The sequence below is a fragment of the Anabrus simplex genome, chromosome 4 (genome assembly GCF_040414725.1).
Source record: "Anabrus simplex isolate iqAnaSimp1 chromosome 4, ASM4041472v1, whole genome shotgun sequence".
Taxonomy (NCBI): Eukaryota; Metazoa; Arthropoda; class Insecta; order Orthoptera; family Tettigoniidae; genus Anabrus; species Anabrus simplex.
In genome coordinates, this window is record NC_090268.1 from 457,461,994 (window position 1) to 457,479,968 (window position 17,975).

Here is a 17,975-nt window from a genome sequence, read left to right on the forward strand (position 1 = left end):
GTTAAGTCTCCTCCGAGCGTGCTCCCGTTTGTGAGCATGCAGTATTTAAAAAACGGCCCTTTTCAGGGCCACCACTTACCTCTCAAAAGAGCACAGAGTCCCACTTACAGTACTCCTCTAACGTAGCTTGCGCTATTCTCCCTCTCAAAACAGTCATCTCCCCGAAACCTGCACGGAAAAAAAAGCCCTCATTATCAGTTATGATGTCTACATTTTAATGCTAACAAGAGAAAACAAACATTATCTTCCTTGCCGTGCACATCTGATACACAAAGTATTGTAAATATACTACTTTAAGTATCCTTTCCTCTCTAGTTAAGTGTGTGTTCTTACATGCATAGGTCGGTAGTATCCAGCAGTCAAGAACAGAATTATACAGCATTAATGAAATGAAATCTATAATGTACTTCCTTCTTCCTTCCCTTCTGAAAATTAAATATTAAGAGGGGCCTGGAGCTACTTCACTCATTTCCCCCTTAAATAAATAACCTCAAAGGTAAGGCTATTCTTGTGCTCTCCTGGCTAATGTTACAGATGCCCTCATATTTGCAGTGTCTCATTATTGTTATTATTATCATTATTATTAGGAGAGTTGTCTGAACTGCTCTATCACTTCAGGATTTTTCCATACTTCTGTAAGATAGCTATACCAGCATGATAGACAAACAGCTCTTATCTTAAGGTGTTGGTGGCCCTGAAAAGGGCCGTTTATTTATATTTTTCCGGTGAGCCAACGCCCTGACCGAGAACAGGAACTTAAGCCTTCTTCTCAGTCTTCTTAGGCAGGAGCACTGCCTGGATGTTGGGCAGAACACCACCCTGGGCAATGGTCACTCCGGACAGCAACTTGTTCAACTCCTCGTCGTTACGGATGGCCAACTGTAAGTGACGAGGGATGATCCTGGTCTTCTTGTTGTCACGGGCTGCATTGCCCGCCAACTCAAGAACTTCAGCTGCCAGGTATTCCATGACTGCGGCCAGGTACACAGGAGCCCCAGCACCCACTCGCTCAGCGTAGTTTCCCTTGCGGAGGAGACGGTGGATACGGCCGACAGGGAACTGCAGGCCTGCACGGCTGGAGCGACTCTTGGACTTGCCCTTAACTTTTCCTCCCTTTCCTCGTCCTGACATGATGCTCTGCTGCTCTACTTCGAAAATGATACCGAATCACTCTGCGCACCAGTTTTGTAGCCTGCAAGGTTGCTCAACGTTACGAGCCAACCAATAAGGCTGCAGTAAGCTTGCGCTCATTGGCTAGTCGCATGCAGCCCTCTCGGTCTTAAAAAGAATTGCAAGGGGCCCGCAAAATTTACTTTCTAGGAGACATCCGAGACAACCATGCCACCCAAGACAAGCGGAAAGGCAGCCAAGAAAGCCGGCAAGGCCCAGAAGAACATCTCCAAGGGAGACAAGAAGAAGAAGCGCAAGAGGAAGGAAAGCTATGCCATCTACATCTACAAGGTGCTTAAACAGGTACATCCTGATACTGGCATCTCCAGCAAGGCGATGAGCATATCATGAACAGCTTTGTCAACGACATCTTCGAGCGCATCGCCGCTGAGGCTTCCCGTCTGGCCCACTACAACAAGCGCTCCACCATCACCAGTCGGGAGATCCAGACTGCCGTCCGCCTCCTGTTGCCCGGTGAGCTGGCCAAGCACGCCGTCAGTGAGGGTACCAAGGCAGTTACCAAATACACCAGCTCCAAGTAAGGTGCCAGGTTTTCTGCCTTGCTGCATTCTTAACAAACGGCCCTTTTCAGGGCCACCACACCTTTAAAAAAAAGAGCAGCATCTGTTAGCCTTGTTATCAACTCCACTCTGATTTTATCTATCTGTCCTACTTCATATACATCGAAAGACAGTGCAAAACATTCAAATCATAAGCTAACGAGGGAAGAACTACTACTACTACTACTACTACTACTGCATTACCTTATTGCTAAAAATCCTCCTGCTTTGTCCTTTACAATGAAAACCAGACCAACCCCCATGGCACTACAGCCCCTAAGCAAGCAGGCTGAGTGGACCTCAAAGCAGCCATTAGAACGAGGTAAAATTCCTTTGCCTGGCCGGGAATTGAACCCGGGCCCCCCAGCTACGAGGCAGGCACGCTGCCCCTGCGCTACAGCGCCGGCCCCTTCACAACCACCTTCAGTATATTATTATTATTATTATTATTATTATTATTATTATTATTATTATTATTATTATTATTATTATTATTATTATTACAACCCTAGACACTTCCCGTGTGTGTGTGCGCGCGCGCGCCAGCGCGCGCGTTTTTTTGGGGTTAGGTTACGAGAAGTGGGGTTAAGTCGAGTTAGGTTACGTTTCGCCGCGGAGCGCGACAACCACCCGCGCCCGCTCCGCGACGGCGACCTCCGAGCACACCCCTGCACCATTGCCAACGCCCCCGCGCCACAAAGACCTCCAGGAAACTCGCTTTGCGGTTCGTATGGACGTTTCAAGCTCCGTTCTCTCGCCAACGGCCATACCATGTTGAATACACCGGTTCTCGTCCGATCACCGCAGTTAAGCAACATTGGGCGTGGTCAGTACTTGGATGGGTGACCGCTTGGGAACACCACGTGCCGTTGGCTCAATTCCCTTTTTACCAAGTTTCCCAGTCCCAGTACGACAACTTACTTTCAACTTTTGCCTCAGGCCAGCAGAAATTGCTTAAATCACGTTTTTTGTTACGTCTGAAACTAGCTAGACCTTTTGCTGCTCTTCGACCCCGTGTGGCTATACAGGAACGAAGCTTAGCGTAGTATTGCATTTCCTCCTAGGTGACCGGCCTAACCTGGCGGCGGCGACATCATTATTATTATTATTATTATTATTATTATTATTATTATTATTATTATTATTATTATTATTATTATTATTCGTGTCTCTCTCTCTCTCTCTCTCTCTCTCTCTCTCTCTCTGTGTGTGTGTGTGTGTGTGTGTGTGTGTGTGTGTGTGTGTCGACCTAGGGGACCCTTGCTGAGCCTAGCACCGCTTCCAATTACTCGTGCCAGGATTTTAACTTTCGTACCTCCTATCGTACGTCCCTATGTCTAAACTTGCTGTTCTTATTCTTTTAGGTTAGTGTAGCTTATCCTGCAGGCCTCTTATGGCACATAACATCATTCTACGTCCTATTTCTCCCAATATTAAGATTATTAAAGGGCGGAACGAGGCTTCCAAACTCCCCGCCCACCTTGAAAATCGCGAGGAAGGTGGTTTCCATGCAACGTCATCGACACTGTCGTGATTACAATGAAAGCCATGTCCTAGCAACCGACCGCGGCATTTAGCAGCCCCTCAAAGAGTCGAACAATTTCCTTTTATGTTCTTCCAGGTAAGTAGCTATTCAAATTACGACACGGTTCGGCAATAAGTTACAAGTTTGTAGTACGCTCGTGTCTCTCCCGGGCTTCCTTACGAACGGTAGGGCACCAGTGCAGTACAGTGGCCTACACACAGCCCGCTATCTTCGAAGTGCGTGTGTTGCGATGTAACGTAGTTTTGAAGCCTAGGAACTTGTAAAACTCTTTCATTTCTATCAAAGACGAGACGCCCTTCAAATAAGACTGAGAAGGTAACCTTTTGACGACAAGGGTTAGTTCAAAGAGTCGTGACGTTTTAGGTTAGGTGAAGGGAGGAAAGCACTCGTTTTTGTTGTTTGTACGTCAGCTGACCGATCTTTTGGCAAGTGATAAATTGAGTAGAACGAATCGGAACTCCGGATAGTTACTGTTACCGTCCTAGAATTAAAATTAGACCATTCTGAGCCCTACTTGACAGGTTCGACACCGGCTCACTCGCGTGATATTTCGATGGTCTGTAGATATGGGCGCATAAAAAGAACTCCTGCGGGACAAACTTCCGGCACCTCGGCATCTACGAAAGGCGTAAGATAATAGTGAACATAACCTTACTAGTAGTACCACCACCACCATTACTGCTACTAATACGACTATTACTTAAGGCAGTGGACAATTTCGAACTCAAGCAATAATGTGTCCATTTGCTGACCACCTGATCACTGCCTCTTGCCTTACTACTACAGGCTAGCGTTCAAGGAAAGAAAGAAAGAAAGAAAGAAAGAAAGAAAGAAAGAAAGAAAGAAAGAAAGAAAGAAATAAGTTACCGTTCTTCCCAAGTCAGGTTAGGATTTCTGCATCAGACACGGCTAGGGCTGATCGTGGATCTACTAATACCTAACATGCTCAATTGTGCACCGTTATATCATCACCAGTCGTGAAGTCACAGCTGCATCTTCTAATTACAGGGTAGATGCTACATATTTTGGGCAATATATAACCCAGGTTTGGCTTGGATAACCTAAAAATATTCAGGTACTGGGTCTGGCCTGGTTATATCAAGTGTCACCCTAGATCAGCAGGGCTAAGAATCATCAGGTCTCTGTCATGAATTTAAATGGCTTAGTACCCCTCATTATGGTGTACCTCTCTTCATATTTGAGGGAAGAGGAGTAAAACTTAAAACTTTATTGCCTGTCTTAAACCAACTGCTTTCTTTGGGGTATTGTCTAGCACAAACTTCTAAGGCGACCACATCACCCAGCCCGATGCTCGAATACTGCTTGGGCAGGGGTGTAGGTGGTGGTTAGTGGTTGCAAGAAGGGTCCTGGAAGGGAGGGATAATAAGCCAGTACGCCACTTGCTCTTAAGTCTGTACCTTTCATTATACGGTTTCATTAACTATTTTTTACACCTGCCCTGTAGTATGGTACCATTTAGTAAGAGGTCTCTAGAGTTTGGCCTAGTACAACCTTCAATGAAAGTAGTTTTCAGGAGTGGTTAGGTACCCCTATACTTACTTTCTTTCTTTCTTTCTTTCTTTCTTTCTTTCTTTCTTTCTTAGATTACAAGGTGTCGGTAAAACAGCTGATCGTTGCTTATGTACAAAAAAATGTTCATACATGGGCTTTCATTCGCTGAGGTAAATGATAATGATAATAATAATAATAATAATAATAATAATAATAATAATAATAATAATAATAATGGCAAGAACACAAAGGGTCCTTTTCTCTGCAGCTGATTTTTAGCATGAAGGACAGAGGCTGTCATGATGATGATGATTACCGAGTGATACCGTTAAGCTAAAACCCAGTAGGGGATTAATATTAACAGCAGGGAACGTTGTGCAGAATCATTCAGTAAAGATGTAATGGCAGGGGGGGGGGGGAAGAGGGCGTTCAGTATAATACACCATCAACCCAAGTACAGTGCATATTTAGCTCTATGTTATGTTATGCTCTCTCTGCTCTCTGTACCTTTATTTGGCCCTACAACTTGTCTCACCAAGTGAAGGAGATCTTACACATAGTTACTGTACTGTACTTAATTTCACGCTGACTTCAACTGCTAGTAGGATACGCACGTCGAACCATGCAGAAACCTGCACGATTTCAAACGACTGCCGACTAGATAGCGACTAGGCCGAAGAAAGAAAGGGCATCTTATAAATCGAGAGCGACAATTCATTTTCGAGGTTAGGGTTACCGCATGGTTCTCTTAGCCAAAGAAATCATGAAACCATTTTGCGAGTAAAAACTGATGTTACCTGAATTTTGGATACAGTTATTACTACCATCATCATCATCATCATCATCATCATCATCATCATCATCATCATACGCTACTCTGTATGATGAAGGTGGGTAGCAAGATCGAGTCTCGGCGCGATCAGTTGGCTTCAAATTCTGCTTCACCTCGTTCAGAGTATACATATTCAAGGTAAAAACAAGAGCTTCTCTCAAAAAATAAACTCCTATTGAAGGGTCATTAAACACAACTTCTTCTTCTTCTTCTTCTTCTTCTTCTTCTTCTTCTTCTTCTTCTTCTTCTTCTTCTTCTTCTTCTTATTATTATTATTATTATTATTATTATTATTATTATTATTATTATTATTATTATTATTATTATTTTCCTTTCTTTCTTTCTTTCTTTCTTTCTTTCTTTCTTTCTTTCTTTCTTTCTTTCAGGACCATTTAAGTGAGATGTTAGCTGTATGAGTGTTGCAGCACCTCAAACCTTTACATTTTTTCCTTGTAAGTTGTGGCAATGTCTTGCAGAGAAGTTTGTTGGGAAACCATGGTCCTTCCTTCCTTCCTTCCTTCCTTCCTTCCTTCCTTCCTTCCTTCTTTCCTTCCTTCCTTCCTTCCTTCCATCCATCCAATAAATCTGCTGAGTTGCTGTCTCAAAGGGTCTCTCATCCTAAAGAAATTTGACCGAAGGTAAGGGATGTTGCCAGGTCTATCAAACTGACAGACTTATCATCTCCTGGTACAGGAAATCTGTTCTTTGAAGAGTCTGGACTGACTGCCCCTTCCTCCGTCACGGTGTTCTCAATCCTGCCTTCGCAGCCCACTGGAGGCAGTAAGATACGACTCACAATGCCTCCATCCAGCAGGCGAGGGGTGAAGCCTCTCCTGAGGCGGTACAGGCTCTGTAGCGAACTGGAAATTTAATTATGCCCTAAGAAACATCTAGAGGTTCCCTTGGGCAGGCTGTCCCTTTTCCCAACCTGAGCTTTCGACCCCCGACAGGGGCTGAAAGCTGCTGGATGTGAGAGACTGTACAGAGTTGAGAGCCTTATAAATAGAGGCCTAAAGGCTAGGACTTTACGAGATTGGCGCTACCTGCAGGAAAGCAGGAGTCGAACGAGTCATGGAGGCTAGCTTCTAACTTATGTCCTTTATCCTGTAGGTCCTTTCAAGCAAAGCTACAAGAGGCAGATTACAGCAGGTCTGCTTCACTCTGTGGAAAACTACCTAAAGGCTGACTTGCCTTTGCTCTCACTCGGAAGGGGTTAGAGCCTGAGGATGGCCGTTCAGCTCCATTGCTAGAGGAAGGATTGGGCTTCCTTCAGGTAAGAGGGGGTCACTCCCGGGGGCGTCGCGACGACGACGGCCGCCCCTAAACGTCGGCATGGAGAGGCGGCTGGTGAAATGCTGCCCATCGAACGCACCTCCATCAGGACGCCCGAAGCAAGGTGACGAGTACTTCTGCCACCTGAGGAGCAGCGTCAAACCTTTGACTATCCCTTCCTAACCGAACCCTGATTGTAACCCACCCCTTAAAGACGCAGGGAGCACGAGAAAGGAGCTAGGAAGCACGTCCCCAACTTGTCGCCGCGCAACCCACCCGACAGCCAGCCACTGCTGTTTCCTGCGCGGTCCGAGTAGCCTGATACACTCAGATAACCAGGGGAGAGCGCGAACACATTCTGATCGTGACCATGGCTGACACAGCAACAGCATCGGCAGCATCTGCACCCGCCTCGGCTCCGGCCCAGGCGTCGCCCAAGAAGAGCAAGGCTTCTGCATCGAAGAAACCTCGCACCAAGCCTGCCCATCCGAAAACCTCCGAGATGGTGGGCAGTGCCATCAAGAGCCTAAAGGAACGAGGTGGATCTTCTCTGCAGGCTATCAAGAAGTACATCTCTGCCAACTACAAGGTGGACTCTGAGAAGCTGGCCCCTTTCATCAAGAAGTACCTGAAATCTGCCGTGGCTTCCGGAGAGCTGGTCCAGACCAAGGGGAAGGGAGCTTCAGGTTCCTTCAAGCTCGCTTCGGCTGCCAAGCCGGAGAAGGCCAGCGCAGCCCCTGTCAAGCGGTCCGCTGCCCCCAAGGAGAAGCGCATCCCCAAGGCGAAGAAGGCTGGTGGAGCCAAGGCTGCAGCCAAGAAAGCCATTTCCAAAAAGCCTGCTGAGAAGAAGAAGGCCGCTCCTGCTCCCAAACCCAAGCAGAAGGCTCCTTCCAAGGCTAAGAAGGCCGCCAAGGTGCCCACTAAGAAGCCTAAGGCACCTAAGCCTAAAAAGGCCGCTAAGCCCAAGGCCTCGCCTAAAAAGGCTCCAGCAAAAAGGAAGTGAGGACATTTCGTGTTCTTGCTTCCTTCTACACGCACCTCTTGCTCTCGTAAGAGCAGAGGAAAAACGGCCCTTATCAGGGCCATCAATTTTATTCCCCAAGAGAGCATATTATGTCAGTCACTGTCCAAGGCTGGAACCCTGGCCTCTCCTATCTCTGCCTCCTAAACAGGCTAGTTTGTCTCATTGCGGGGCGACTCACTCTTCGAATTTCATTATTATTGTACTTGACTACATTTTTCTTTATCCTTACTTACTGCACTTTTGCTGTTGCTGTTGTTGTTGTTATTATTATTATTATTATTATTATTATTATTATTATTATTATTATAACTATCACCTCCTAGATATTAATTAATGAATTATTGTACTCAGTACTCAAGATTATTATTATTATTATTATTATTATTATTATTATTATTATTATTATTATTTTCTGTTACTCTTAGATTTTTCCTTGAACCTAGAGGAACCACTAGCTTTTTTTTTTTCTTTTCGTTTTCCTTCTATCCTAGACCAGAGAGACAATAACTACTCTTCTAGGAAATTTTGGTGGCCCTGAAAAGGGCCGTTTGGTAAAGCTCCAGCCATAAGACAAGCACCGGACTTAGGCACGTTCGCCACGGATGCGGCGGGCGAGCTGGATGTCCTTAGGCATGATGGTGACACGCTTGGCGTGGATGGCACACAAGTTGGTGTCTTCAAAAAGACCCACCAGGTAGGCCTCACTGGCCTCCTGCAAGGCCATGACAGCCGAGCTCTGGAAGCGCAGGTCGGTCTTGAAGTCCTGAGCTATCTCTCTCACCAGCCGCTGGAAGGGCAGCTTGCGGATCAGAAGCTCAGTGCTCTTCTGGTAGCGCCTGATCTCACGCAGGGCCACGGTGCCGGGCCTGTAACGATGAGGCTTCTTCACTCCTCCGGTGGCAGGCGCGCTCTTACGGGCAGCCTTGGTGGCCAGTTGCTTGCGCGGGGCCTTGCCTCCGGTAGATTTACGTGCAGTCTGCTTAGTACGGGCCATCACGTGCTCACTGTCGACTCGTCCCAGGAAGAATGGTGCGGGGGCTTGCTGCCCGGCTGTTTTATTGCTTCGCTTCCCCCACCCTCGGTAGCAGCTGCACTCCCATTGGCCGGGCGGTGCTGACGTCACCGGGGCCAGGCACTTTCAACAAAAGCGAGGGGTCGCGAGTGCCAGCCGCATTCTAGCTCTGAACTCGCAGCTCTACTGATCTATCATGACCGGACGAGGCAAGGGAGGCAAGGGACTCGGCAAAGGAGGCGCCAAGCGTCACAGGAAGGTGCTCCGAGACAACATCCAGGGCATCACTAAGCCTGCCATCAGACGTCTCGCTCGCAGAGGTGGAGTCAAGCGTATTTCGGGACTTATCTACGAGGAGACCCGTGGCGTGCTCAAGGTATTCCTGGAGAACGTTATCCGGGATGCCGTCACCTACACCGAGCACGCCAAGAGGAAGACTGTGACCGCCATGGATGTCGTCTATGCTCTCAAGAGGCAGGGACGCACCCTGTACGGTTTCGGTGGTTAAGTCTCCTCCGAGCGTGCTCCCGTTTGTGAGCATGCAGTATTTAAAAAACGGCCCTTTTCAGGGCCACCACTTACCTCTCAAAAGAGCACAGAGTCCCACTTACAGTACTCCTCTAACGTAGCTTGCGCTATTCTCCCTCTCAAAACAGTCATCTCCCCGAAACCTGCACGGAAAAAAAAGCCCTCATTATCAGTTATGATGTCTACATTTTAATGCTAACAAGAGAAAACAAACATTATCTTCCTTGCCGTGCACATCTGATACACAAAGTATTGTAAATATACTACTTTAAGTATCCTTTCCTCTCTAGTTAAGTGTGTGTTCTTACATGCATAGGTCGGTAGTATCCAGCAGTCAAGAACAGAATTATACAGCATTAATGAAATGAAATCTATAATGTACTTCCTTCTTCCTTCCCTTCTGAAAATTAAATATTAAGAGGGGCCTGGAGCTACTTCACTCATTTCCCCCTTAAATAAATAACCTCAAAGGTAAGGCTATTCTTGTGCTCTCCTGGCTAATGTTACAGATGCCCTCATATTTGCAGTGTCTCATTATTGTTATTATTATCATTATTATTAGGAGAGTTGTCTGAACTGCTCTATCACTTCAGGATTTTTCCATACTTCTGTAAGATAGCTATACCAGCATGATAGACAAACAGCTCTTATCTTAAGGTGTTGGTGGCCCTGAAAAGGGCCGTTTATTTATATTTTTCCGGTGAGCCAACGCCCTGACCGAGAACAGGAACTTAAGCCTTCTTCTCAGTCTTCTTAGGCAGGAGCACTGCCTGGATGTTGGGCAGAACACCACCCTGGGCAATGGTCACTCCGGACAGCAACTTGTTCAACTCCTCGTCGTTACGGATGGCCAACTGTAAGTGACGAGGGATGATCCTGGTCTTCTTGTTGTCACGGGCTGCATTGCCCGCCAACTCAAGAACTTCAGCTGCCAGGTATTCCATGACTGCGGCCAGGTACACAGGAGCCCCAGCACCCACTCGCTCAGCGTAGTTTCCCTTGCGGAGGAGACGGTGGATACGGCCGACAGGGAACTGCAGGCCTGCACGGCTGGAGCGACTCTTGGACTTGCCCTTAACTTTTCCTCCCTTTCCTCGTCCTGACATGATGCTCTGCTGCTCTACTTCGAAAATGATACCGAATCACTCTGCGCACCAGTTTTGTAGCCTGCAAGGTTGCTCAACGTTACGAGCCAACCAATAAGGCTGCAGTAAGCTTGCGCTCATTGGCTAGTCGCATGCAGCCCTCTCGGTCTTAAAAAGAATTGCAAGGGGCCCGCAAAATTTATCAGAGCAGATTTGTCAGCCATCAAGAGCGGATTTGTCAGTCAGAGCAATTTGTCAGCCAGCGAGCTGGTATCCTGCAAACCGACAGCTCGCCCCCAGCGCCAGCCAGACCCAGCCAGTCGCCGCAGCCAGCCAAGGGACCGAGCGTGCGAGCACCCAGCTACTCCGCAAGCTCGCCTCTCTCGCCCGTCAAGCTCCGCCAGTCGCCGCAGCCTGCCCCTGGACCTCGGGTGGATAGGCCACCTGTCAAGATTTCCTGCGCGGTCCTTCCCTCCTGGTATATAAGGGGAGCCTACTGATCGCGGCCCAGCACTCCTTCGCCTGCCAAGCGAGCAGCCAGACGTCCAGCCCGGCCAGCTAGCCCCTTGCTAGCTACAAGAAGCAAATTTGTCTTACACCCGGTGTGTGCCTGTTTTCGCGTCTTGTCCCGGCGTGATCCGTAACAACTAAACCTGACGCGACTGGTACCCCCCGGGTGCACCCTAACCTTGGTCCTCCGAGGAGTTTGACCAATCAGTGCTAGTTTCCTATACTCCCGCCAAGCCCCCACCCTAACCTCTCCCCTTACCTATATCTCTTATTTCTTCGCCCAGAATATGGATAACTCCGGTGGATTGAGTAGCTGGGGCCCATATTCTGATTTTAATCTTCCTCTCTCCATCAAACTCAACCCCCCCCCTCCCCAACCTCTCGACTATGCTCTACTCATCCACCGTCCTAATGAAATCTCACCCGCCAGTTTGAAAACCCATCGTCTACTAATTGCCGCTGCCCTTATCAACAATAGTGAACATGTTTTTCTCATCGAAGAAGATCCTACCCATGACATTTACCTCCTCTCGACATCTGCCGAATCTGCCGCCATCGCCTACCTCCTTCTAACCTATCAGGGTCTTACCGTCACCCAATACGGCCACTCCGAAGAAGATGATTGTGAGGAGGACGAAGGTGCAGGAGAACCAACCGAAGAAGAAAACATCGTAGCAGCCAGCGCCGAAGAACATCCCTTCGAGCGTCCCTTCCATTATACCCATAACAACACCACCTTTCCCATTGCCTCCAAATGCAGCTTCCTTATCATCCCCCTCACAAATCCTGGACCCATTCCACTCACAAGAAAAACAGTTATTGAGGCAATAGAACCTATCATGAGCAAGCACATAGCAATAATTGAAGAAACTCATAACAACCACCTCCTAATTACTCCCCTCCGAAACAAATCTATCCCTACCATTCTTAACAGATTGAAACCCCTGGACATCCCCCCTCCCATTCTTATGGATCCTGCTAATAACTCATGCAGAAGAGCCCTTCCCGATAGCAGCACTCAAGCGCCTATTACTAGCAATAAGCCTATACAAACTGACAGTATTCCCAATAGTTCCCATGAAGCCCAAACCGACAATATTCCCAATAGTTCCCATGAAGCCCAAACCGAGCCTACCCCACCGCCCCCGCCGCCACTTCCGTCACAACCGCTTATGCAAACAACTCCTCCGCCTGAGCCAGAACCTACAACCAATCAAATTCAACAGCCACCCAATCTCACCGCCAGCGCCACACAGACACGAAGAAGACGCCGCAGAAGACCAACACCGGAGCCCTCTTCACACCCCCAGCAAGTCACCCAACCACAAATGCCCCCCAGCCCACACCCATCCTTAATTATTCAATGTTACAACTGTCTTAAGCTGAATCATACAGCTGCGACATGCACTGACTCCACCAGATGCAATAGGTGTGGCGGCCCTCATCGTCACACTGATTGCCAGGTACCTCGACAACAGCCGAGGTGTGCTAACTGTGGGGGCAATCATGCTGCCTCTTACCCCGGATGTCCCTTCCTCAAAAATGCAATCCGTTCACACTACAGGCATGCCAACCATCTCAACCAACCCTCACCACCACTGAATCACTCCACCCTTCCATCCTTCTCACCAACCGTTCAACCTCCCAGCTACGACAATTCCACACTTATCCACCTGCTACTAAGCCTTCTCTACTCCCAACTAACCCCTCAAGCTCCACCAATGCCAAGCAGACAACTGATTGTTCATTAACAACCCTGTCATCCCCAGTCAAGATTCCTGCCCTGACAAGACTCCTATCCTCACTAGACTGCCTTCTCCTTTTCTAACCAGGTAACCAACAGCAACAAGACCCTGCCACCTAGCACTATCCAATTAGAAAACTAATAGCACAGCGAAGAGGGGGGTTTTCATCTCTGACGTGGCAAACCAGTTTTCTCCACCGACAGATTGCTTTCTCCCCCCACTAGTGTAAATTGAGAACAGTGACTTCTTTCCCGCCTCTAGGGAACGACGCAGATACAGACGAGTAGGGGGGCCTTCTGTTGCCCCGGGGCTCTCGACCACTAGATATCAACAAAAAAAAAAAAAAAAAAAAAAACAACCGCAAAATTTACTTTCTAGGAGACATCCGAGACAACCATGCCACCCAAGACAAGCGGAAAGGCAGCCAAGAAAGCCGGCAAGGCCCAGAAGAACATCTCCAAGGGAGACAAGAAGAAGAAGCGCAAGAGGAAGGAAAGCTATGCCATCTACATCTACAAGGTGCTTAAACAGGTACATCCTGATACTGGCATCTCCAGCAAGGCGATGAGCATCATGAACAGCTTTGTCAACGACATCTTCGAGCGCATCGCCGCTGAGGCTTCCCGTCTGGCCCACTACAACAAGCGCTCCACCATCACCAGTCGGGAGATCCAGACTGCCGTCCGCCTCCTGTTGCCCGGTGAGCTGGCCAAGCACGCCGTCAGTGAGGGTACCAAGGCAGTTACCAAATACACCAGCTCCAAGTAAGGTGCCAGGTTTTCTGCCTTGCTGCATTCTTAACAAACGGCCCTTTTCAGGGCCACCACACCTTTAAAAAAAGAGCAGCATCTGTTAGCCTTGTTATCAACTCCACTCTGATTTTATCTATCTGTCCTACTTCATATACATCGAAAGACAGTGCAAAACATTCAAATCATAAGCTAACGAGGGAAGAACTACTACTACTACTACTACTACTACTGCATTACCTTATTGCTAAAAATCCTCCTGCTTTGTCCTTTACAATGAAAACCAGACCAACCCCCATGGCACTACAGCCCCTAAGCAAGCAGGCTGAGTGGACCTCAAAGCAGCCATTAGAACGAGGTAAAATTCCTTTGCCTGGCCGGGAATTGAACCCGGGCCCCCCAGCTACGAGGCAGGCACGCTGCCCCTGCGCTACAGCGCCGGCCCCTTCACAACCACCTTCAGTAATTATTATTATTATTATTATTATTATTATTATTATTATTATTATTATTATTATTATTATTATTATTATTATTATTATTACAACCCTAGACACTTCCCGTGTGTGTGTGCGCGCGCGCGCCAGCGCGCGCGTTTTTTTGGGGTTAGGTTACGAGAAGTGGGGTTAAGTCGAGTTAGGTTACGTTTCGCCGCGGAGCGCGACAACCACCCGCGCCCGCTCCGCGACGGCGACCTCCGAGCACACCCCTGCACCATTGCCAACGCCCCCGCGCCACAAAGACCTCCAGGAAACTCGCTTTGCGGTTCGTATGGACGTTTCAAGCTCCGTTCTCTCGCCAACGGCCATACCATGTTGAATACACCGGTTCTCGTCCGATCACCGCAGTTAAGCAACATTGGGCGTGGTCAGTACTTGGATGGGTGACCGCTTGGGAACACCACGTGCCGTTGGCTCAATTCCCTTTTTACCAAGTTTCCCAGTCCCAGTACGACAACTTACTTTCAACTTTTGCCTCAGGCCAGCAGAAATTGCTTAAATCACGTTTTTTGTTACGTCTGAAACTAGCTAGACCTTTTGCTGCTCTTCGACCCCGTGTGGCTATACAGGAACGAAGCTTAGCGTAGTATTGCATTTCCTCCTAGGTGACCGGCCTAACCTGGCGGCGGCGACATCATTATTATTATTATTATTATTATTATTATTATTATTATTATTATTATTATTATTATTATTATTATTATTCGTGTCTCTCTCTCTCTCTCTCTCTCTCTCTCTCTCTCTCTGTGTGTGTGTGTGTGTGTGTGTGTGTGTGTGTGTGTGTGTGTGTCGACCTAGGGGACCCTTGCTGAGCCTAGCACCGCTTCCAATTACTCGTGCCAGGATTTTAACTTTCGTACCTCCTATCGTACGTCCCTATGTCTAAACTTGCTGTTCTTATTCTTTTAGGTTAGTGTAGCTTATCCTGCAGGCCTCTTATGGCACATAACATCATTCTACGTCCTATTTCTCCCAATATTAAGATTATTAAAGGGCGGAACGAGGCTTCCAAACTCCCCGCCCACCTTGAAAATCGCGAGGAAGGTGGTTTCCATGCAACGTCATCGACACTGTCGTGATTACAATGAAAGCCATGTCCTAGCAACCGACCGCGGCATTTAGCAGCCCCTCAAAGAGTCGAACAATTTCCTTTTATGTTCTTCCAGGTAAGTAGCTATTCAAATTACGACACGGTTCGGCAATAAGTTACAAGTTTGTAGTACGCTCGTGTCTCTCCCGGGCTTCCTTACGAACGGTAGGGCACCAGTGCAGTACAGTGGCCTACACACAGCCCGCTATCTTCGAAGTGCGTGTGTTGCGATGTAACGTAGTTTTGAAGCCTAGGAACTTGTAAAACTCTTTCATTTCTATCAAAGACGAGACGCCCTTCAAATAAGACTGAGAAGGTAACCTTTTGACGACAAGGGTTAGTTCAAAGAGTCGTGACGTTTTAGGTTAGGTGAAGGGAGGAAAGCACTCGTTTTTGTTGTTTGTACGTCAGCTGACCGATCTTTTGGCAAGTGATAAATTGAGTAGAACGAATCGGAACTCCGGATAGTTACTGTTACCGTCCTAGAATTAAAATTAGACCATTCTGAGCCCTACTTGACAGGTTCGACACCGGCTCACTCGCGTGATATTTCGATGGTCTGTAGATATGGGCGCATAAAAAGAACTCCTGCGGGACAAACTTCCGGCACCTCGGCATCTACGAAAGGCGTAAGATAATAGTGAACATAACCTTACTAGTAGTACCACCACCACCATTACTGCTACTAATACGACTATTACTTAAGGCAGTGGACAATTTCGAACTCAAGCAATAATGTGTCCATTTGCTGACCACCTGATCACTGCCTCTTGCCTTACTACTACAGGCTAGCGTTCAAGGAAAGAAAGAAAGAAAGAAAGAAAGAAAGAAAGAAAGAAAGAAAGAAAGAAAGAAAGAAAGAAATAAGTTACCGTTCTTCCCAAGTCAGGTTAGGATTTCTGCATCAGACACGGCTAGGGCTGATCGTGGATCTACTAATACCTAACATGCTCAATTGTGCACCGTTATATCATCACCAGTCGTGAAGTCACAGCTGCATCTTCTAATTACAGGGTAGATGCTACATATTTTGGGCAATATATAACCCAGGTTTGGCTTGGATAACCTAAAAATATTCAGGTACTGGGTCTGGCCTGGTTATATCAAGTGTCACCCTAGATCAGCAGGGCTAAGAATCATCAGGTCTCTGTCATGAATTTAAATGGCTTAGTACCCCTCATTATGGTGTACCTCTCTTCATATTTGAGGGAAGAGGAGTAAAACTTAAAACTTTATTGCCTGTCTTAAACCAACTGCTTTCTTTGGGGTATTGTCTAGCACAAACTTCTAAGGCGACCACATCACCCAGCCCGATGCTCGAATACTGCTTGGGCAGGGGTGTAGGTGGTGGTTAGTGGTTGCAAGAAGGGTCCTGGAAGGGAGGGATAATAAGCCAGTACGCCACTTGCTCTTAAGTCTGTACCTTTCATTATACGGTTTCATTAACTATTTTTTACACCTGCCCTGTAGTATGGTACCATTTAGTAAGAGGTCTCTAGAGTTTGGCCTAGTACAACCTTCAATGAAAGTAGTTTTCAGGAGTGGTTAGGTACCCCTATACTTACTTTCTTTCTTTCTTTCTTTCTTTCTTTCTTTCTTTCTTTCTTAGATTACAAGGTGTCGGTAAAACAGCTGATCGTTGCTTATGTACAAAAAAATGTTCATACATGGGCTTTCATTCGCTGAGGTAAATGATAATGATAATAATAATAATAATAATAATAATAATAATAATAATAATAATAATAATAATGGCAAGAACACAAAGGGTCCTTTTCTCTGCAGCTGATTTTTAGCATGAAGGACAGAGGCTGTCATGATGATGATGATTACCGAGTGATACCGTTAAGCTAAAACCCAGTAGGGGATTAATATTAACAGCAGGGAACGTTGTGCAGAATCATTCAGTAAAGATGTAATGGCAGGGGGGGGGGGGAAGAGGGCGTTCAGTATAATACACCATCAACCCAAGTACAGTGCATATTTAGCTCTATGTTATGTTATGCTCTCTCTGCTCTCTGTACCTTTATTTGGCCCTACAACTTGTCTCACCAAGTGAAGGAGATCTTACACATAGTTACTGTACTGTACTTAATTTCACGCTGACTTCAACTGCTAGTAGGATACGCACGTCGAACCATGCAGAAACCTGCACGATTTCAAACGACTGCCGACTAGATAGCGACTAGGCCGAAGAAAGAAAGGGCATCTTATAAATCGAGAGCGACAATTCATTTTCGAGGTTAGGGTTACCGCATGGTTCTCTTAGCCAAAGAAATCATGAAACCATTTTGCGAGTAAAAACTGATGTTACCTGAATTTTGGATACAGTTATTACTACCATCATCATCATCATCATCATCATCATCATCATCATCATCATCATACGCTACTCTGTATGATGAAGGTGGGTAGCAAGATCGAGTCTCGGCGCGATCAGTTGGCTTCAAATTCTGCTTCACCTCGTTCAGAGTATACATATTCAAGGTAAAAACAAGAGCTTCTCTCAAAAAATAAACTCCTATTGAAGGGTCATTAAACACAACTTCTTCTTCTTCTTCTTCTTCTTCTTCTTCTTCTTCTTCTTCTTCTTCTTCTTATTATTATTATTATTATTATTATTATTATTATTATTATTATTATTATTATTATTATTATTTTCCTTTCTTTCTTTCTTTCTTTCTTTCTTTCTTTCTTTCTTTCTTTCTTTCTTTCAGGACCATTTAAGTGAGATGTTAGCTGTATGAGTGTTGCAGCACCTCAAACCTTTACATTTTTTCCTTGTAAGTTGTGGCAATGTCTTGCAGAGAAGTTTGTTGGGAAACCATGGTCCTTCCTTC

The 17,975-nt window shown here is 46.6% G+C and overlaps 2 non-coding genes across 2 annotated transcripts; both read left to right on the plus strand.

The window, feature by feature from the left end:
* Nucleotides 1-2,486: 2,486 nt before the first annotated feature.
* Nucleotides 2,487-2,605, plus strand: LOC137500663 (5S ribosomal RNA). The gene has a single exon (XR_011018171.1). It is a non-coding gene; the product is annotated as a 5S ribosomal RNA (ribosomal RNA).
* An 11,737-nt stretch (nucleotides 2,606-14,342) lies between these two features.
* On the plus strand, nucleotides 14,343-14,461 carry LOC137500664 (5S ribosomal RNA). Its single transcript, XR_011018172.1, has one exon. It is a non-coding gene; the product is annotated as a 5S ribosomal RNA (ribosomal RNA).
* Nucleotides 14,462-17,975: the final 3,514 nt, after the last annotated feature.